Source organism: Sapajus apella, unplaced genomic scaffold, assembly GCF_009761245.1.
Source record: "Sapajus apella isolate SASKATOON/1434 unplaced genomic scaffold, GSC_monkey_1.0 scaffold37, whole genome shotgun sequence".
NCBI classification, from domain to species: Eukaryota; Metazoa; Chordata; class Mammalia; order Primates; family Cebidae; genus Sapajus; species Sapajus apella.
The window spans coordinates 15,005,168-15,027,517 of NW_022436977.1; positions in this window are offsets into that span (position 1 = coordinate 15,005,168).

The window sequence follows — 22,350 nt, forward strand, 5'->3', positions numbered from 1 at the left end:
TTATTTATTTATTTTTTGAGACAGAGTCTTGCTCTGTCACCCAGGTTGGAGTGCAATGGCATGCTCTCTGCTCACTGTAACCTCTGCCTGCTGGCTCAAGTAATTTTCCTGCCTCAATCTCCTGAGTAGCTGGGACTACAGGTGTGTGCCACCATGCCCAGCTAATTTCTTGTATTTTTAGTAGAGATGGGGTTTCACTATGCTGGCCAGGATGGTCTCGAACTCCTGACCTTGTGATACGACTGCCTAGGCCTCCCAAAGTGCTGGGATTACAGCCGTGTGCCTGGTTAAATGCCGTTTATGGATTGGAAATTAGAGGTAAGGAGAGGTGTAACATGTATGAGGAGGGAAAAAACTTGAGCCACTAGGTGGATGATGGAGCCATTCATTAACAAGAAGACCATCAAAAAAGGATCAGGTTGTGGGAGAAGAGGAGAGGACTTATATTGAATATGTTGGATTTGAAATGGCTGGGAGACATAGAGTTAGATTGGATATATGGGTCCAAGACTTGGAGATAAAATTTGACTTCGCTGCTCTTAAATTCACAGTCAAGGTGAAAAGGACAACTTCAATTAGCGAGCGATAAAACAGTAATCAATAAACAAGTCCACATTTGGTTAAGAGAGGAAAAACTTGCCCATGGCTATTGGTTGGTGCATGAGGGACAATTAGACAGCTTAGAAAGACTGGATTTCAACCAAGCATTTCAGAAAGTGGCAATTTAGTCTTAGATAATGGTCACTTAAACAACTTATCAATGTAAAAGATATTTTACTTGAAGCCGAGTGCAGTGGCTCATGCCTGTAATCCCAGAACTTTGGGAGGCTGAGGCAGGCAGATCACAAGATCAGGAGATTGAGACCATTCTGGCTAACACAGTGTGAGACGTGGGTCACTGCCTGTGGAATTCTGACCTGCAGACCCTGACTCAATGATGGATGAATGAATGCACTCACACCATCGCAGTGTTTCAAGTGCACTAGGGATGGCCATTTCAAGTGCTAGGGATGCAGTGAGCTGAGATCGCGCTATTGCACTCCAGCCTGGGCAACAAGAGTGAGACTCCGTCTAAAAAAAGAAAAAAAAAAAAAAAATATATATATATATATATATGTACATATATATTACTTGAAGAAAGGAAAAAGGAGGCAAGCAGAGAGTTTCTGTGTCTAGTTTTGAAACACTTTTCTTCTGCAGATCAGAACTATCCACCAAGAACAACTAATCTTTTGCAAATTTAAAAACTCCCACAGGCTTAGATTTTAAGTGGGAACTAAGGTAAATACAGTGCTTTCTGGAGTCTGAAAGGTCTCTATTAATCTTGCTTAAACATTCCAGGTTAAATTATCGAGCCTCGTATTTGCATAGCTTTGAGGTTAATCTTTTAGAGACTCTTCAAACATCGGACTAAGTATTTTAGAGCTTTTGAACAAAGCTCCAGTTATGATGAAAGATTTGGATTCATATTTCAAGACTGAGCAAGCTATATAAAATATTGTGTCCGTGAGGGTGTCAGAAAAGATACTTTTGTTACAGAAAATCAGAAAATCTCAAACACAGGCCCGGCACAGTGGCATATGTAATGCCAACATTTTGGGAGGCCAAGAAGGGTGGATCACTTGAGGTCAGGAGTTTGAGACCTGCCTGGCCAACATGATGAAACCCTGTCTCTCCTAAAAATACAAAAAATTAGCTGGGCATGGTGGTGGGCGCTTGTAATCCCAGATGCTTGGGAGGCTAAGGCTGGAGAAACGCTTGAACCTGGTAGAGGGAGGTTACAGTGAGCCAAGATTGTGCCACTGCACTCCAGCCTAGGCAACAAGAGCAAAAGTCCGTCTCAAAAAAATAAATAAATAAGAAAATCTCAATCACAAAAAAATAGAATAGTTCAGTGAATCCCCATGTTCCCACTGCCCAACTTCAACCACTATCACTTGTCCACTTGTAAAAAGATGTGTTTTGAAAATAATGGTACTGGCCGGGCGCGGTGGCTCAAGCCTGTAATCCCAGCACTTTGGGAGGCCGAGGCGGGTGGATCACGAGGTCAAGAGATCGAGACCATCCTGGTCAACATGGTGAAACCCCGTCTCTACTAAAAATACAAAAAATTAGCTGGGCATGGTGGTGCATGCCTGTAATCCCAGCTACTCAGGAGGCTGAGGCAGGAGAATTGCCTGAACCTGGGAGGCGGAGGTTGCGGTGAGCCGAGATCGCGCCATTGCACTCCAGCCTGGGTAACATGAGTGAAACTCAGTCTCAAAAAAGAAAAAAAAAAGAAAATAATGGTACTTTCTCCTTTGCAAAAGTAATATTTATTTATAGATTTAAAAAGCAAGACAGATTAACTAGGAGAAGAAAATACATACCAGTAACAATTCCAGCCCATCCAGTGGGGCTGACAGTAGTCTAGTTGCTGCTTTTGAGTAATTTAGAAAAAGGTGCTCCTTGCTTTGGATGTATGCAGCCCTGAGCTCAGGGTGTATGACTTGGTTTGTGGAATGTGAACTTGATTCCTGCTTTCACTCTCCCCCAGCTAAGCTACATTCTAAGAACTCAACATGCATAGTAGACATGGCAGCTCTGCCTTCTAGTATCCTTGTTCTGTACACATATATTTACATAATTTGGTATCATTACTATACATACTGTTGTATAATCTCCTGTTTCAGTTAATATCTTATGAACGTTTTTCCTTGTCATTACTGAATTCTAAAATATCATTTTAATGACAATATTCTGTTATAATCCCCTAATTAATTTAACTATTGGACATGTGAATTATTTATGATTTGCGAATATTATATAATCATTATAATATATATTCGTATGCGTTTGTCACATAAATATTGGTGGGCATCCACAATAAACCCCTTAAAATAAATTTTCCGAAGTGGAATTCCTGAAACAAGTGTCACAGCAGACTCCAAGCTTTTTCATACCTAAAACTGTCTTTCACCAAGGTTTATACCCCATTAGCGAACTTTGCAGGGTCCTGCTCATGTTCTCAAAAGCTTGATAATATTAGATGATTAGAGATATGCAATCATATTTAAAATACATTAATGTTTGATGAAAGATACAGATTTGTACTTTTAAAATAAAAACAAGAAACAAAAACAACACTTTGTCAGTTTGACAATTGAAAAAACAGTACCAGCTGTGCGAGGTGACTCACGCCTGTAATCACAGCACTTTGGGAGGCCAAGTTGTGGGGGATGGGGGAGATCACCTGAGATAAGCAGTTAGAGACCAGCCTGGCCAACATAGTGAAACCCTGTCTCCAGTAAAATACAAAAAATTAGCCGGGCATGGTGGCACATGCCTGTAATCCCAGTTACTCAGGAGGCTGAGGCATATTTTTTTTTTGAGACGTAGTCTCGCTTTGTCACCAGGCTAGCATGCAGTGGTGCAATCCTGGCTCACTACAACCTCTGCCTCCCAGGTTCAAGTGATTCTCCTGCCTCAGCCTCCCAAGTAGCTGGGATTACAGGTGTGCGCTACTGCGCTCAGCTAATTTTTGCATTTTTAGTAGAGACAGAGTTTCTTTTTTAAATTTATTGTTGGGATTTCACCATGTTGGCCAGGATGGTCTCACTCTCTTGACCTCGTGATCTGCCCACCTGGGACTCTCAAAGTGCTGAGATTACACGTGTGAGCTATCGTGCCTGGCCAGCTGAGGCATATTTATTTGGTTTGTTGGCAATGAATATTTTGAGGGAAGAGACATATATTAGGTTAAACCATGTGAAATTGCCAGTATCTGACTGTTTGACTTATCAAAATGACATTTCATCTGGATCAAGCTGCTGTTTTGGTGTGTGGACATATTATGCCTGAAAATGACTTCATATTTTTCCAAGGGTCTCAAAATACTTCACAAACTTTGTTTCTCTCATTCTTTTTTTTTTTTTTTATTTTTTTTTATTTTTTTTATTTTTTTTATGGAGTCTTACCTTGTTGCATAGGCTCGAGTGCAGTGGTGTGATCCTGGCTCACTGCAACCTCCACCTGAAGGGTTCAAGTGATTCTTCTGCCTCAGCCTCCTGAGTAGCTGAGATTACAGGTGTCTGCCATCACGTCTGGCTAATTTTTTGTATTTTTAGTAGAGATGGGGTTTCACCATGTTGGCTAGGCCGATCTTGAACTCCTGACCTCAGGTGATCCACCCACCTCAGCCTCCCAAAGTGCTGGGATTACAAGAGTGAGCCACTGTGCCCGATCTTCCATCCCATTCTTTTGCCTGTTGCCCTTTATCAGCTGCATAAATTTATGGCCGCAAGGTTTTTGTTTGTTTTTGGGTTTGGGTTTTTTTGAGACACGGTCTCACTCTGTTGCCAAGGCTGAGTGCAGTGGAGCCATAATGGCTCACTGCAACCTTCATCTCCTGGGTTCGAGTGATCCCCCCATTGCAGCCACCCAAGTATCTGGGACCACAGATGTCCTCCACCACACCGGACTAATTTTTGTATTTTTGTAGAGATGGGAGTTTCACCATGTTGGCCAGGCTGGTCATGAACTTCTGACCTCAAGTGATCTGCCCACCTCAGCCTCCCAAAATGCTGGGATTACAGGTGTGAGCCACCTCGCCCAGCCAAGCTGCAAGTTTAAGTCACAAGATAACACAAGTCTGCATTGTTTTTCTTGTTGGGAAGGAGAAATGGACAAAAAGAAGGCAGGGTCCACTTGGTGACAAAGAAGACATTTCATTTTAAGCCTCCATAATGCAAACAAAACATTCAGAGCTGATTAAGAATGTTTTTAATTTGTAAATTTGTGCCATATGGGTGCATAATTTGGCTCTTTGACTTTTAATTCAAATTCCCTCTCTCCCCTCAATGATCCTGATATCTGACAGTAATGAAGGGTTCAGTCCCTTGAGTGCGTAATGATAACAATAATAAATGACACCCCATGGCCGGGCACAGTGGCTCATGTCTGTAATCCTAGCACTTTGGGAGGCCAAGGCAAGCGGACCACGAGGTCAGGAAATCGAGACCATCCTAGCCAACATCGTGAAACTCTGGCTCTACTAAAAATACAAAAATTAGCTGGGTGTGATGGCACGTGCCTATAATCCCAGCTACTCAAGAGGCTGAGGCAGGAGAATTGCTTGAACCAGGGAGTTGGAGGTTGCAGTGAGCCGAGATCCAGCCACTGCACTGCAGCCTGTTGATAGAGCAAGGCTCCATCTACAAAATAAATAAATAAATGGCTCCCCCAATCCCTGGACAAACCTTGGAGAAATCTGGAGCAAGGAATAATTTGGGGTCGTATGTTAGCATAACAAAAAGATTGATTTTCTAGGTTTGAAAATACAGATATTGTGTTTAGAAAGAAGTTTGCAAGGAAAATTAAAAAAGTACAGATATTTTTGCTGTAACCAAGAAAATTATAGGGAACTCATATTTTATTAAAAAAAAATATATATATATATATATTTTTTGAGACAGAGTCTCACTCTGTCGCCCACGCTAGATAGAGTGTAGTGGTGCAATCTTGGCTCACTGCAGCCTCGCCTTCCGGGTTCAAGCAATTCTCCTGCCTCAGCCTCCTGAGTAGCTGGGTTTATAGGCGCACATCACCATACTCAGCTAATTTTTGTATTTTTATCAGTGGGGTTTCACCATGTTGGCCAGGCTGGTCTTGAAGTCCTGATCTCAAGTGATCTGCTTACCTCGTCCTCTCAAGTGCTGGGATTACAGGTGTGAGCCACCATGCCTGGCCCTTTTAAAAAATTTTTAGAAATAGAAATGGGGTTGCACCATGTTGCCCAGGCTGGTCTGGAACTCTTGGTCTCAAGTGATCCTCCTGCCTTGGCTTCCCAAAGTGCTGGGATTATAGGCATGAGCCATGGCCACTGGCCAGAAGTCAGACTTTAATGCCACTCTTGTTATCCTGGGACATGGTAAGAAGGAAGGGGAGCCGGGCGTGGTGGCTCATGCCTGTAATCCAAGCACTTTGGAGGCCAAGGTGGGTGGATCACCTGAGGTCGGGAGTTCAAGACTAGCCTGACCAACATGGTGAAACCCCGTCTTAGGAAAAAAAAAAAAAAAAAAAAAGAAGGAAGGGGGAGAGTCTCTTGCCCATGGGAAAGTAAACTAACAATGGCTGTCATTCCTCCCAAGGCAAAGTGGTTGCTGGTGGAGAGAAGGGCAATGAATTGATTCTGGCAGCCTGTGTGTTCCATGTGGATGGGATTGGGAGGGAGAGACTAATGATTATGACTTCAGGCCCTGGTAGGTTCAACAGCCACCACAGGGACAGGAAGAAGTATCCTGTTCTACCTAAATGCCCTCAAATTGAGGGCTAGACCTTTTTTTTAATGTAATTTAGCTGGGCGTAATCTTGTTCATAACTTGGACCCTCCAGACTCCAAATAATATAGGGTGCAGGGCAGTGACCAAGGGGAGAAAGCCTCACTACAAGGTAACATTTGCTTGAAGTGCCCAAAAGTTTATTTCCCTCTCTCCCTCGCCTGTCAGGCACTCCACCCACAGAGGAGGATTGGGCCTGTGGAGGCCACAAGTTCAGTGTTTGGACTCAAGATTGGAGTAAATTAAAGGAGAAGACTTACCCTTAATATTTTTGGGGCCCAGAACACAAGGACAAATGAAGGTCTATATACCACATATGTAAATATCTATTTATTAGTTTTTGGTTTTTTTTTTTAGTTATATATGTAAATTTTTTTGTTTATTTTTGTTTTGAGACAGAGCCTCACTCTGTCAACCAGGCTGGAGTGCAGTGGCCCGATCTCGGCTCACTGCAACCTCTGCCTCCCAGGTTCACGTGATTCTCCTGCTTCAGCCTCCCAAGTAGCTGGGATTACAGGTATGTGCCATCACATCTGGCTAATTTTTTTGTATTTTTTAGTAAAGACAGGGTTTCACTATGTTGCCCAGGCTGATCTCAAACTCCTTACCTCAGGTGATCTGTCTGCCTCTGCCTCCTAAAGTACTGGGATTATAGGCGTGAGCCACTGCACCCAGTCCATATATGTAAATATTTAAAAGTTATAAGACAGGCTAACAAACTGTTATGAAAATATGTTCTATCCTCCTGCATTTATAAATACACTTTCATATAAATTTAAAAAAAACAAAAACAAAAAACTAAAGCCAGACACGGTGGCTCACACCTGTAATCTCAGCACTTTGGGAGGCCCAGGCGGGTGGATCGCCTGAGGTGAGGAGTTCGAGACCAGCCTGGCCAACATGGAAAAACCCAGTCTCTACTAAAAAAAATACAAAAATCAGCTGGGTGTGGTGGCTGGTGACTATAATCCCAGCTACTCGGGAGGCTGAGGCAGGAGAATCCCCTGAACCCGGGAGGTGGATATTGCAGTGAGCCAAGATAGGGACACTGTGCTCCAGCTTGGTCAACAAAACAAAACAAAACAAAACAAAACAAAACAAAACACACCGAAAACTGGGGAGGGTCAGGGTTTTAAAAACTAAAAAAACCAAAAAACAAAAACCCCAGGGCGCTGTGGCTCAGGCCTGTAATCTCAGCCCTTTGGGAGGCCGAGGTGGGAGGATCACAAGGTCAGGAGTTCCAGACCATCCTGGCCAACACAGTGTAACCCCTATCTCTATTAAAAACAAACAAACAAGCCGGGCGCGGTGGCTCACGCCTGTAATCCCAGCACTTTGGGAGGCCGAGGCGGGTGGATCACGAGGTCAACAGATCGAGACCATCCTGGTCAACATAGTGAAACCCCGTCTCTACTAAAAATACAAAAAAAATTAGCTGGGCATGGTGGCTTGTGCCTGTAATCCCAGCTGCTCAGGAGGCTGAGGCAGGAGAATTGCCTGAACCCAGGAGGCGGAGGTTGCGGTGAGCCGAGATCGCGCCATTGCACTCCAGCCTGGGTAACAAGAGCGAAACTCCGTCTCAAAAAAAAAAAAAAAAAAAAAAAACAGGCCGGGTGCCGTGGCTCACACCTGTAATCCCAGCACTTTGGGCGGCCGAGGCAGGAGGATCAGGAAGTCAAGAGATCCAGAACATGGTGAAACCCCGTCTCTACTAAAAAATACAAAAATTAGCTGGGTGTGGTGGCGTGCACCTCTAGTCCCAGGTACTTGGGAGGCTGAGGCAAGAGAACTGCTTGAATCTGGAAGGCGGATGCTGCAGTGAGCCGAGATTGTGCCACTGCACTCCACCCTGGCGCCTGGCAACACAGCAAGACTCTGTCTCCAAAAAAAAAAAAAAAAACAAAAAAACAAAAAACTCCCCCTAATTTATAAAGGAAAAGGTAAAGAAAAGAAACCCTAAAAAACTAAGTGTTATGCTACGGTATTTACACAATTGAAACCTGGCAAAATACCAAGTGAATTTAATTATCATCATATATGTATGAGTGTTTGATTGACAGTCCATTAATTCGACATGAGATTTGGGCAGGGACACAAATCCAAACCATATCAATTATATTATATATACAGTTTAAAGAAGGAAAAAATCATGTGGGGTCCTTTGGAACCCTGAGTCCCAGGAATCTCAAAGTCCACTTATTTTTACTTAGAAATTAATTAGCCAGGCTGGGCATGGTGGCTTGTGCCTGTAGTCCCAGCTACTCAGGAGGCTGAGGCAGGAGAATTGCTTGAACCTGGGAGGCGGGCATTGCAGTGAGCCAAGATCACACCACTGCACTCCAGCCTGGGTGACAGAGTAATACTCTGCTTCAAAAAAAAAAAAAAAAAAAGGCCAGATTACAACATGCTGTAATCCCAGCACATTGGGAGGCCAAGGCGGGTGGATCACGAGGTCAGGAATTCAAGACCAGCTTGCTCAACATGGTGAAACCCCATCTCTACTAAAATTACAAAAATTAGCCAGGCATGGTGGCAGGTGCCTGTAATCCCAGCTACTTGGGAGGCTGAGGTAGAGAATTGCTTCAACCCAAGAGGTAGAGGTTGCAGTGAGCAGAGATTCATGACTGCATTCCAGCCAGGGTGACAGAGTGGATGCTGTCTCAAAAAAAAAAAAAAGTCATCTCCCTCTTCGGTGAAATGTAAATGCACATTCAATTGAGTGTGGTGGCTCATGCCTGTAAGGCCAGCTGTTTGGGAGGCTGAGGCAGAAGAATTGATTGAACCCAAAAGGCGGAGGTTACAGTGAGGGGAGACATCTTACCACTGCATTCCAGCCTTGGGGTGACAGAGTGAGACTCCGTCTGGAACAAAACAAAAGTGCACATTCTCTGAAACAGCAACGTATTATTTTTAAAATCAGGAATCTCTACTATAAAGCTTAGTTTTACTTTTAAACCTTAGTTCAGGGAGTCTCTCTGACCGATTCTGTTTCAGAGGCTGCCTGTAAAAAAAAAAAAAAAAACATTTTTTTTTTCTCTAGCACTTAGGTTACTGTATTAAGGAAATTTTTGTATAGTTGTCTTTCCTGAATGGTGAATACCTTAGGAATAATGAAACTGCAAAACCCAAGGAATTCTTGACATCCATCCCCCTCCATTATCATTATTTCCTCCTGAACTTGATATAAACATCCAAATGTTTTCAAGGAGAACAGAAGACTAGAATGTGGCAACAAGAATCACCAAGGCATTACCTACCAAACTGGGGATATCCATAGTTGTAGTTGTGCTACACTTTCTTTATGGTTGTGGACTTCAAACTAAATGGATATTATTATCCATCTGGTTATTTGAGCAATTTCATTAGTGTTGTGGATTTTAAGGGAGATAAGCTATGTTCTATAACAATAACACCTGGAGAGTCCACAAAGCCCAGAACTTAGTGTATTTTCTATTGTATGGAAATGATTAGAACATTTCAAGATGTAGACAATTGGGCACTTAGAGCTTTTGAAGGAAGAAACTAAAGAGAAGCATGGATAATTTTAATAAATAGATAATAAATCAGCCAGGTGTGGTGGCTCACGCCTGTAATCCCAGCACTTGGGAGGCTGAGGCGGGTGGATCACAAGATCAGGTGTTCAAGACTAGCCTGACCAACATGGTAAAACCATGTCTTTATAAAAAATAAATTTAAAAAATTTTTTAAAAAGAAAAAATAGATAAAACAGAGGAAAAATGACAAATTACAGTTTTGATTCAAATCTATTATGAGAATAGTGACAGATTTGAGACCTCTGACTTAAAAAAATATCCTGTAGTAGGCTGCGTGCAGTGTCTCATGCCTGTAATCCCAGCAATTTGGGAGGCCGAGGCAGGTGGATAAAGAGGTCAAGAGATCGAGACCATCCAAGCCAACATGGTGAAACCCTATCTCTACTAAAAATGCAAAAATTAGCTGGGCGTGGTGGTGAGAAACTGTAGTCCCAGCTACTCAGGAGGCTGAGGCAGAAGAATTGCTTGAACCCAGGAGGCAGAGGCTGCAGTGAGCCAAGATCTTGCCACTGCACTCCAGCCTGGTGACAGAGTGAGGCTCTGTCTCAAAAAAAAATCCTGTAGTAAAACTTGCATCTAGAATAAGTGCACAAGTCATAGATGTATATTTCAATGGATTTTCACAAATTGAACACACCCGTGCAACTATTATCTGCTCAAGAAAGATAACATCTGTACCCCAGAAGGCTCCCTCCTGTCCCTTTCCAGTTGCTACATCGTACACCCTTCTCCCCACACACCAAGGGTAACATTAGCCTCTTTTCTCTTTTTCCTAACCACTAGAATACCAGAAATATCCTCTTTTCTAAAAAAATAGATAATTTTAACTTTTTTTTGAACTTTATATAAATGAAATCATACAATGTTAATTATTTTGTCTCTGGCTTCATTATTTTCTTACATAATTTATCCATATTGTTGTGTGTAGCTGTGGTTCTTTCATTATCTTTTTTCATTTTTTAAATATTTTTTTTCTTTCTTTATTTTTCCAGACCAGCAGTCCTACCCAGGTTCTTTCATTCTTATTGTAGAATAGTATTACATTGTATGATTATACCACAATTTATTCATTCATTTTACTGTAGGATATTTAAATAGAATCCAGTTGTTTCTGCTGGTTATATCTTCAGACTGGAATTGCTGAGTCATAGGGTATGTATGTGTTTGGAATTGGAACAAATCCAAATCCTTGCCAACTCTTGGTATTTTCTGTCCTTTTCATTATAACCATTTTGATGAGTACCTAGTGATATTCCATTGGGGTTGTAATATACACTAATTTACTTTGATGACTAAAAACTCTGAGTTGCTTTAAAAATGTTTATTGGTTTCAAGATGAAATTTGGGTGGAAAAAATGTTTATTGGTTCTTTGGATAGTCTTTTAGGAAATGCCTATTCATGTTATTTGCCCATTTTATGATTTTTTTGTCTTTATTTTATTCTTTCTTTGCAATCTCAAAATCTCAGAGGGCTGTTTCTTTCCTTCTTTCTTTCTTTCTTTTCTTTCTTTCTCTTTCTCTCTCCCTCATTCTCTCTCTCTCTCTCTTTTCAGGGTCTTGTTCTGTCACCCAGGATGGAGTGCAGTGGCACATTTCGGCTCACTATAGCCTCCACCCCTTGGGTCCAAGCAATTCTCATGCCTCAGCCTCCTTAGTAGCTGGAATTACAGATGCACACTTTTCAGGGTCTTGCTTTGTCACCCAGGATGGAGTGCAGTGGCACATCTGGGCTCAGTATAGCCTCCACCCCCGGGTTCAAGCAATTCTCATGCCTCAGCCTCCCGAGTAGCTGGAACTACAGACGCACACTAATCATGCCCAGCTAATTTTTGTATTTTTAGCAGAGACAGGGTTGCACCAAGTTGACCAGGGTGGTCTTGAACACCTGACCTCAAGTGATCTGCCTTCCTTGGCCTCCCAAAGTGCTGGGATTACAGGTGTCCGCCACTGCAATTGGCCACGGCTGTTTATTCTTATTGATATGTAAAATTATTTATATATTCTGGGTATGAGTATTTTAAATTTATCAACTGAGTGTGGTGGCTTCCTGCTGAGGCAGGAAGATCGGTTGAGCCCAGGAGTTTGAGATCAGCCTAGGTAATGCAGTGAGACCCTGTCTCTATTTTAAGAACTGTATGTGGCCACCCGTGGTGGCTCAAGCCTGTAATCCCAGCACTTTGGGAGGCCAAGGCGCATGGATCACCTGAGGTCAGGAGTTCAAGACCAGCCTGACGAACATGGTGAAACCCCATCTCTAAAAAAAAAAAAAACAGAAAAAATATATGGGCTGGGCATGGTGGCTCATGCCTGTAATCCAAGCACTTTGGAAGCCAAGGTGGGCGGATCACCTGAGGTCGGGAGTTCAAGACCAGCCTGACCAACACGGTGAAACCCTGACTTAAAAAAATACACACACACACACACACACACACATACACAATGCCCAGCCAAAAAATTTATATATTAAAATGTCTTCTTTCACTCTGTGGCTTCAAAAAAAATTTTGTTTTTTTTGAGATAGTCTAACTCTATTGCCCAGGCTAGAGTGCAGTAGTGTGCTATCACAGCTTTCTGCAACCTTAAACTCCTGGTCTCAAGCTATTCTCCCACGTCAGCCTCCCAAGTAGCTGAGACTACAGGCACATGTCACATGCTAACTTTATTTTTAGTAGAGACAGGGTCTCACTACGTTGCTCAGCTGTCCTTATACTCCTGGGCTCAAGTAATCTCCTGCCTCAGACTATCAAAGTGCTGTGATTTCAGGTGAGTGCCACTGCACCTGGCCTGTAATTCTTTAATAGTCCCAATTTATACCATTCTCCTCCTTTATGATTGGTGTTTTTTGTGTCTTATTTTAAAAAACATTTGCCTGTTCTAAGATCATGAAACTATTCCATTGTTTTCTTCTATAGGTTTTACTGTTTTACTCATGACTTTGAAAATGTCTGAGTTAGGGGTGCGGTGCTCACGCCTGTAATCTCAACACTTTGGGAGGCCGAGGAAGGCGGATCAGGAGATCAGGAATTCAAGACCAGTCTGACCAACATGGTGAAACCCCGTCTCTACTAAAAATACAAAAATTAGCCTGGCGTGGTGGTGGGCACCTATAGTTCCAGCTACTTGGGAGGCTGGGGCAGGAGAATCGCTTGCACCCAGGAGGTGGAGGTTGCTGTGAGCCAAGACCAGACCATTACACTCCAGCCTGGGCAACATAGACTTCATCTCAAAAAAAAAAAAAAAAAGTCTGAGTTAGGAGAGTTGTAAAAATCAACATCTATGCAAATCAAACAGTGATTTTTAAAGAGCTAGTCATAGAGTATTGCGATATCAAATCTAAAGGAGCTGAACAAGCAGCTCTCTGCAGCAGGAATACTAGGAAATGCAGTTACACAACTCCCACTCTACTTGTCAGCAAAGTGTCCCTTACTAAGTAGGCCATGTTGCAAGCCAGTCAGAAATTGGTTTGATTGCCAAGGGACTAGAAAAAAAAAGGGGTGAGATTTTCCACACAGGAAAGAAAAAAATAAAGTGAGATACATTTAAAGTAGAATCTGAGATTCTTTACCTCCTATTTCTGAAAGTTCTTGTCATAGAAATCTTTCCAAGGGTAACTGCTCCACCAATACCTCTGAGACTATGACCTAGCTCTATCACTTATTTTTTCCTCGTTCATCTTCAGTTTTCTCCACTCTCCCTTTCAACCTAAAACAAGTTCAATCTCCCCAATTTATCCTACAGTAAAAACCCTCAACTGTTTTTCTCATTGTCAAAGGTCAGAAAAGAGCAGTCATATCTGCTGCCTCTTTCTCGCTTCCCACTTCTTAACCACCTAACCCATCGTGTCAATTGTCTTACCAATCTACAGAAACTGCTTTCATGAAGGCTCTCAGAATTAGTGTGTCCAAACTGAATTTTTTCACTTCCCCTAAGCCTTATCTGTTATGTTTCTTACTGGTTAATGGTACACCATCCTCTCAGACACTCAGGTTGCCAAAAACAATACATGCCTGCCTGCAACTTCTTTCATTTGGCCCCTCCCTTCCATTCCTTCTGCCATATTCTCTATGATCTCTTTACCTCTTAGTAGCTATTTTAATGATCTCTTAATTGCGCTTCTTGCTCCTGGTGTGTCCTAATCCAACCTATCCTGCATAAGACTACAAACTTCATCTTCTCAATTCAAAGTTCTGATCTTATCATGTCCTATTATGAAGATCTTTAATGTTTTTGTTTTTTCCCGATTGTCTTTAGTCCCAACACAAACTGGACCCAATGCATGAATTCTTTTACTTACTCATGCTAGAGTAACAGCAACTTCACTTCATGCTTTATTATAATTTCCACATCTTTATTATGCAGTTCCCTCTTCAAAGATATCCTCTCATACTTGTGAATATCTAAATTCTTTCAAATTTTCAAGATTAAGGCTGACTACCTAATACCTTTTCCTGTCTTCTCTATCTGGTAAACTCCTCTTTATTCTTCAAGACTCAAACATAATTTCTTCTTTACAATGTTTGTAAGATGTTAATCACTCTTGATCTCTGCTTCCAAAGAACATTGAACACACTATTATAAAAACAATCCCTACCGATATAACATGTAACTATAACGTGTAATTGTTTTTTTCTGTTAACTGTCTCCCTACTAAACTCTTAGCTTCTCAAAAGAGTAAAAACCAGGCATGGTGGCTCCTGGCTATAGTCCCAGTTACTCAAAAGGTTCAGGCAGGAGAATTACCTTAACCCAGGAGTTTGAATCCAGCCTAAGCAACACGTCAAGACCTCACCTCTAAAAAAAAAAAAAAAAAGCAAAAGAGGCCAGGCGCAGTGGCTCATGCCTGAAATCTCAGCACTTTGAGAGGCCGGGATGGGTGGATCACTTGAGGTCAGGAGTTTGAGACCAGCCTGACCAACATGGTGAAACCCCATCACTACTAAAAATACAAAATTAGCTGGATGTAGCGACACATGCCTGTAATCCCAGCTACTTGGGAGGCTGAGGCAGGAGAATTGCTTGAACCTGGTAGGCAAAGGTTGTAGGGAGGCAGAGGTTGCAGTGAGCTGAGATCATGACTTTGTACTCCAGCCTGGGCGACAGGGTAAGACTCTGTCTAAATAAATAAATAAATAAATAAGGCCAGGTGAGGTGGCTCACACCTGTAATCCAAGCACTTTGGGAGGCCAAGGCGGGTGGATCATTTGAGGTCAGGAGTTCCAGACCAAACTGGCCAACATGGTGAAACCCCATCTCTACTAAAAATACAAAAATTAGCTGGGCATGGTGGTCCATGCCTGTAATCCTAGCTACTTGGGAGGCTGAGACAGGAGAATTGCTTGAACCCGGGAGGCAGAGGTTGTAGTGAGCCGAGATGATGCCACTGCACTCTAGCCTGAGCAACAGAATGAAACTCTATCTCAAATAAATAAATAAATAGAAATAAAAATTTTAAAAAGCAAAAGAGGCCGGACACAGTGGCTTATGCTTGTAATCCCAGCACTTTGGGAGGTGGAAGTGGGAGGATCACTTGAGCCCACAGGTTCGAGACTAGCTTGGGCAATACAGTGAGACTCCATTTCTACAAAAAATAAAAAATTAGCTGGGTGTGGAGGCACACACCTGTAGTCCCAGCTACTTAGGAGGCTGACGCAGGAGGATCATTTTAGCCCGGGAGGTTGAGGCTGCAGTGAGCTGTGATCTTGCACCACTATAATCCAGTATGGGCAACATGGTGAGACTGTTCCCCCCAAAAAAACTGAAAAACAAAAAATACCCACAAAAGTGGAAGGTAATTTTAATCTCTGGATCTGAAGTGTCCAGCATGATACCTTGCCCAGAAACATATGATAGGCTGGGCATGGTGGCTCATGCCTGTAATCCTGAGGGAAGGTGTTCTCTTTCTCGGTCCACAAGGGGGCGTAGTTTTAAGGGCAAAAATTTCCCAGCACCATGCCCCTGTCCCATCTCTCTCCATCCAGGAGATTTATAGGTTTATGTTTAAATTTCTTGGGAAGAAACTAAGAGTCAATCACTCCAGTGGAAGTTCTAAGGAACTCCTTTCTTTGAACTGGACTCTTAGAGAAGGTGGAGGTTCCTCCCAGGTTAAAAGTCCCCTTCTTCAACACCCCTTTGGACTCCATATTTGGATCCCCTTCCACGAACACTCTTATGGAAGCTGTTTTCCTCTATCCTGGATTTTCCCTCTGGAGTCCCCTTCCACACTCTCGTGGAAGCCTGTCTTCCCCTCCTAACTCCATCTCTCTCTATTCCCTTCCACTCAGTGTGCAAGCTGCCTTCCTCTCTTGGATTCCATCTTTGTGGATTCTCTCACTCAGTGTGAAAGATAGCTGTTTCTCTCTCCTCCTTTTTCTCTCTCTAAATAAATCACTTTCTACAAACACTTTTGAGTCTGGCATTTACTGAGCACTGCGCCGTGGTCCCCTCTCTCATTCTTGAGAGGGCAGGAGACCAAGAACCTGGAGAAACGTCCTCTCAGGGGAGCTGAGGGCACCATGAACCTCTGAACCCCAATATTACAATCCCAGCACTTTGGGAGGCCAAGGCAGGTGGATCACCTGTCAGGAGTTCAAGACTAGCCTGGCCAGCATGGTGAAACTCTGCCTCTACTAAAAATGCAAAAAATTAGCCAGGCGTGGTGGTGGCACCTGTAATCTCAGCTACTTGGGAAGCTGAGGCAGGAGAATCACTTGAACCTGAGAGGGAGAGGTTACAGTGAGCTGAGATCCATGCCACTGCACTCCAGCCTGGATGACACAGAGAGACACTATCTCAAAATCAATCAATCAATCAATCAATCAATTGTTGGTGGGGTGTGGTGGCTCATGCCTGTAATCCCAGCACTTTGGGAGGCCAAGGTGAGTGGATCACCTGAGGTCAGGAGTTCAAGACCAGCCTGGCCAACATGGCAAAACCCTGTCTCTACTAAAAATACAAAAATTAGCCAGGCGTGGTGGGCCTGTAATCCCAGCTACTTGGGAGGCTGAGGCAGAGGTTGCAATGAGCCAATATCACACCATTATATTCCATGACAGAGTGAGACTTCATCTAAAAAAAAAAGAAAGTAAATTGTCTTTATTAAATTGCCATTTTCTCTGTACATCTCATGTCATATCATTTTTTACTATATGTAATTGTTATTTATGTACCCTGGTGGATGGTTACCCCTTAAAGGCCAGAGGCTTTGCCTTACCATCTGAGAGCCTCAAGGAGGCTACTAAGAGGGCCTTTACTATATAGGCTCCATACATCATTACCACATCTAGATTTGACTTTGATCAGGACATACTGACATACCTCAAGAGCATAAAGTTCAAAAACGAAAGTGCTAGAGACAGGCCAAGGCAAGCTACTAAGACCTAGTTTGCCCCTGTATTCAAAAACTTGCAATACAGGCTTCTACAATAAGCGATAAGGTAAGTATTGCTTCCTAGAAAAGCTGTTCATTTGTTTCTTCATCAATTCATAAATTACTTTGTAGAAGAGAAGGAGGATGCATTTACAGCAGTTACTTTATGCCAGGGATTTTCACCTACATTATCTCCAATTCCCCACAACATTATGAGATGAGCACTATCCTACATTTATAGATAAGGAAAATGATGCTCAGAGTACTTTAATGACATATTCAATATCATGGAACTGATGAGTGACAGAATCAAACTTGAAGGCAATTATGTTGAGTTTAAAGCATAAGCTCTTTTCCACCTGTCCTGCAACACACTCAGCAGGTTTCTGGAGAAAAGACTGGAGAAATCTTGAATCAGAACCTGCCAGAACCAAGGGTCAAACTTGCACTAAATTTGTATTGAGAAAATTCTTAAGGAACAAAAATCAACTTGGCAAGTTTTATTTTGAGCACCGGGGAAATACCTGCTTCCCAAAAAAGCTAGGGTTAGCGAACATTTCCAGAAGGGATAGAGAAAAGATGGTAGTTATGATTGTGGGAAAAGGAAATGAGAGCTACAGCATTAATAGCTGGGAATCAGAAACTTTAAAACAGATTGGAAAAAAGCGAAACTCACTCTAATGGAATATACATTGGAGGGGACATATTTGGATCTTAAGTATGCTGGGCCCTAGATATGTTCTGTTCACATCCGCTAACTAACATTAAGTATGCTGGGGACTGTGGCAGGTGTGAGGAATACAAGGAAACTAATGGCTCCTGCCTTTAAAACAGTAACAGTCTTGCACAGGACAGTCGGTTGGTGGGAATAGGAGACAGGGTGCCAGGTGTAGTCTTTTCTAAAAGGCCCCAGAAAAACCACAGTGATCTCACTCCAGAGGCAAGATAGAAGGGAATCCATGAGTTATTAACAGCACGCAGGACAAAAGATTCAGTTTACCTAACACTAGGCTTGATGACTAGTAATATTCTCCTTTTATTAAAAGGTAGCACACTACATACACTTTCTTCACCTTCCTTTTTAAATTTATCATTAAGTTTATATTAAGCAGGAGTTATTTCCCTCCTGATATTCCTTGCTTTTTTTCTAAGTTGTTATTTGTCCCTTGACTTGTCTTTTTTTTTTTTGGCGGGGGGGCAGTGGTCATGCAGATAGTTTTGATTTTTACATAGTTTATCAATTTTTTTTCACTGACTTCTGATTTGAGTCAGAATGAACCATAGTATAGCTTCTTCAGTGATCCTGTTTTTTTTTTTTTCTTCCTAAGACGGAGTCTTAATCTGTCACCCAGGCTGGAGTGCAGTGGCACGATCTCAGCTCACCATGACGCCTACCTCCAGGGTCCAAGCGATTCTCCTGCTTCCATCTTCTGAGTAGCTGGGATTACAGGCGCACACTGTCACACCTGGCTAATTTTTGTATTTTTAGTAGAGACAGGGTTTCACATGTTGGTCAGGCTGGTCTTGAACTCCTGACCTTGTGATCCACCTGCCTTGGGCCTCCCAAAGTGCTGGGATGACAGGTGTAAGCCACTGCACCAGGCCGTTTTTCTTGTTTTTGTTTTTTGAGACGCTGTCTTGCTGGAGTGCAGTGGTGCGATCATCTTGGCTCACTGCAACCTCCACTTCCCGGGTCCCAGTTCAAGCAATTCTCCTGTCTAACCCTCCCGAGAAGCTGGAATTATGTGCACGCACCACCGTATCCAGCTAGTTTTTAAACTTTTAGTAGACACAGGGTTTCATCACATTGGGCAGGCTGGTCTTAAACTTCTGACCTAATGAGCCGCCTGCCTGAGCCTCCCAAAGTGCTGGGATTACAGGCCGGAGCCACCGCGCCTGGCTGATCCTGCTTTTGTCTGGTCAAAGGACATGTCTGTGGATAAAACTGGAGTCTGGCCAGGCACGGTGGCCCGTGCCTGTAGTCCCAGCTACTCGGGAGGCTGAGGTAGGAGGATTGCTTGAGCCCAGGAGTTCTGGGCTGTAGTGCACTAAGCTGATCGGTTTTCTGCACTAAATTCAGCATCAATACGGTGACCTCCCGGGAGCCGGGGACCACCAGGTTGCCTAAGGAGTGGTGAACCGGCCCAGGCTGGAAACGGGGCAGGTCAAAACTCGCGTGCTGATCAGTAGTGGGATAGTGCCTGTGAATAGCTACTGCACTCCAGCCTGGGCAACATAGCGAGACCCTATCTCTTAAAAAAACAAAACAAAACAAAAAAACTAGAGTCTGTACTTTGTCATTAACTCTCTCTGTCCTGGTGATGCAAAAAGCCAGAGGCAGGGAAAGTGTACCATGCAGCCACAAGTCTATCCCCCATGAACAACTCTGTGGGCTAGTCAGCAAAGGAGTCCTTTAAGCATAGTTGGGTCTAGAATTGCCTAAGTATGGTGACTCTTCTTCTCAGATGGGGGCAAGTTAGAAGCAATTAAGGGAGTATAAATACCCAGAACCCATGTTAAGGCCTCAATGGGTGGATCTCCTCCTTGGGTCTCTAACTGTAAATGCTTACAAAATTTGGTCTCTTCACACACCTCAGGGTGAAACTTCAGTTAATCTCTGCTACACTATACCGAATTAATAAAGCTCCACTGTTATAATCAATCTGGGAATAGACGTGGTCCAAAGTTCCCCTCTATTGCAAACTGGGAATGTCCTTGAGAAGAGAATAAGCAATGACTGAATGGCTGGGCTGGCTGCTCAGTGTTGGTTGGGAATGTTTGTACCTTGGATTTACTCTATCTCCTGAGCTGCAAAGACATGCCTTTAAGAGGATGTATAAAATGTAGACAGGAAGGAGGACAAAGGCAAGTGCATTGGGATTGAGCTCTTCTGAAAGTGAGAAAGATCCGGTATCTTGAACAGTAACCAACCCAAATACAAGTAATAACAAAGAAATTCTTGAAGAACCAAAATTTCATGAGGTGGGTCTAGTTTTTCTAGTTCACTGTTTCATGGCTTCCTTACAGTGTAGTACACTTAGTTCCTGTCCACTGACTCTAGCTGCTTTAACAGGAAAGAAGAGGACAAAGGCCCCAGAAATCTTCCATGAATTTTATGCTACATGTTGTGTCAGATTTTCACTCCTAAAAGGAAAACAGCAGTGGGTAAAAACAGGCATGTCTGAGCAGCAGCATGGTACAATAGAAACAAAACGAGTTTCCAAGGGGAAAACCAAATAGGGGAAAAGTTAAACTTTGCCTTTTTTTTTTTTTTTTTTTTAAGATGGAGTCTTGCTCTGTTGTTCAGGCTGTAGTGCAAGTGGCTTGATCTCAGCTTACTACAACCTCCATCTCTCGGGTTCAAGTGATGCTCCTGCCTCAGCCTTCCGAGTACCTGGGATTACAGGCATCTGCCATCATGCCCAGCTAATTTTTGTATTTTTAGTAGAGATGGGGTTTCACTATATTGGCCAGGCTGGTCTGGAACTCCTGACGTCAGGTGATCCGCCCACTTCAGCCTCCCAAAGTGCAGAGATTACAGGCATGAGCCACCAAACCCAGTTGATTTTGCTATTTTTGACCTGATATTATTTATCTTAAACCTACATTTTCTCATTTGTAAAATCAGGGGCAACACCTACCTTGCAGAGATTATATGAGATAATCTACATGAAAGCATTGAATAGCTGCTGAATAAATGCATGGTAAGTGGAATCTAACATGTAGTAACATCCACCATTTTAATATCTATGCTTGATAAATCATTTAAGACTCTATGTATTCATTTCAGCAAGTAACAGAACCACACAGAATAGACAATGAAAGCATAATTATAGTCATTAGACACAATAATAATTTTATAAAAAAATTTCAACACATATGGAAGTATAAAGAACATGTATCCATCATGCAGCTTCTACAATTATCATCCTGACTCTCCGTTTTTGTTTTTGTTTTTCTGTCTTATTTCTTTTTTCCTTTTTGTGGAGAATGGGGTCTTGCTATACTGCCCAGGCAGGTCTCAAACTCCTGGGCTCAAGCTATCCTCCGGTGTCTGCCTCCCTAAAAGCTGGGACTACAGGTGTGAGCCACCATGCCTGGTTCCTCTTGTTTCTTTGAGACTGCCAACCATTTACACCCTGCCCTGATTCTAGATTATTTGGAAACAAGTCCCAGATATTAATATAATTTCCTCTTAAATATTTCAGTATGCTGAGATTCTTGTTTAAAAAAATTTTTTTTTTTTTGGGACAGGGTGTCACTCTGTCACCCAGGCTGGAGTGCAATGGTGCAATCTTGGCTCACTGCAACCTCTGCCTCCTGGGCTGAAGCAATTTTCCTGCTTTAGCCTCCCAAGTAACTGGGACTACAGGTGCACACCACTATGGCCAGCTTTTGTACTTTTAGTTGAGACGAAGTTTCATCATGTTGGCCAGGCTGGTCTCGAACTTCTGAGCTCAGGTAATCTATCCAGCTTGGCCTCCCAAAGTGCTGGGATTACAGGCATAAGCCAATGTGCCAACACTTGTTTTAAAATTGAATCATTGTGCTCTGAATGGAGAGGCTATAAATGGAGTTCAATAAAAGAAAAAAAATTAAAAATAGAATTTATTTATTTTTTCAGATGGAGTCTTTCTCTGTCGCCCAGGCTGGAGTGTAGCAGTAGTGTAATCTTGGCTCACTGCAACCTCCCCCTTCTGGGTTCAAGTGATCCTACTGCCTCAGCCTCCCAAGTAGCTGGGATTACTAGTGTGCACCACCATGTCTGACTAATTTTTTGTATTTTTAGCAGAGATGCGATTTTATCATGTTGGCCAGGCTGGTCTCAAACTGCTGGTCTCAAGTGCCAGAATCAAGGGTCAAATTTGCATTAAATTTGTATTGAGCCTCAGCCTCGCAAAGTACTGGGTTTACAGGTGTGAGCCACCACATCCAGCCAAAAAATAAAATTTAATCATAACATAATTCTAATAATAAAACATCACAGCCCAACAAAATTAATGAATCCTTGGTATCATTAAACATAGTTAATCCATGTTGAATACCATGTATAGCCCATTATTACTTTATTATCACAGCCAGTTCCAAAACTTATAGCCCATTAAGTGTATGC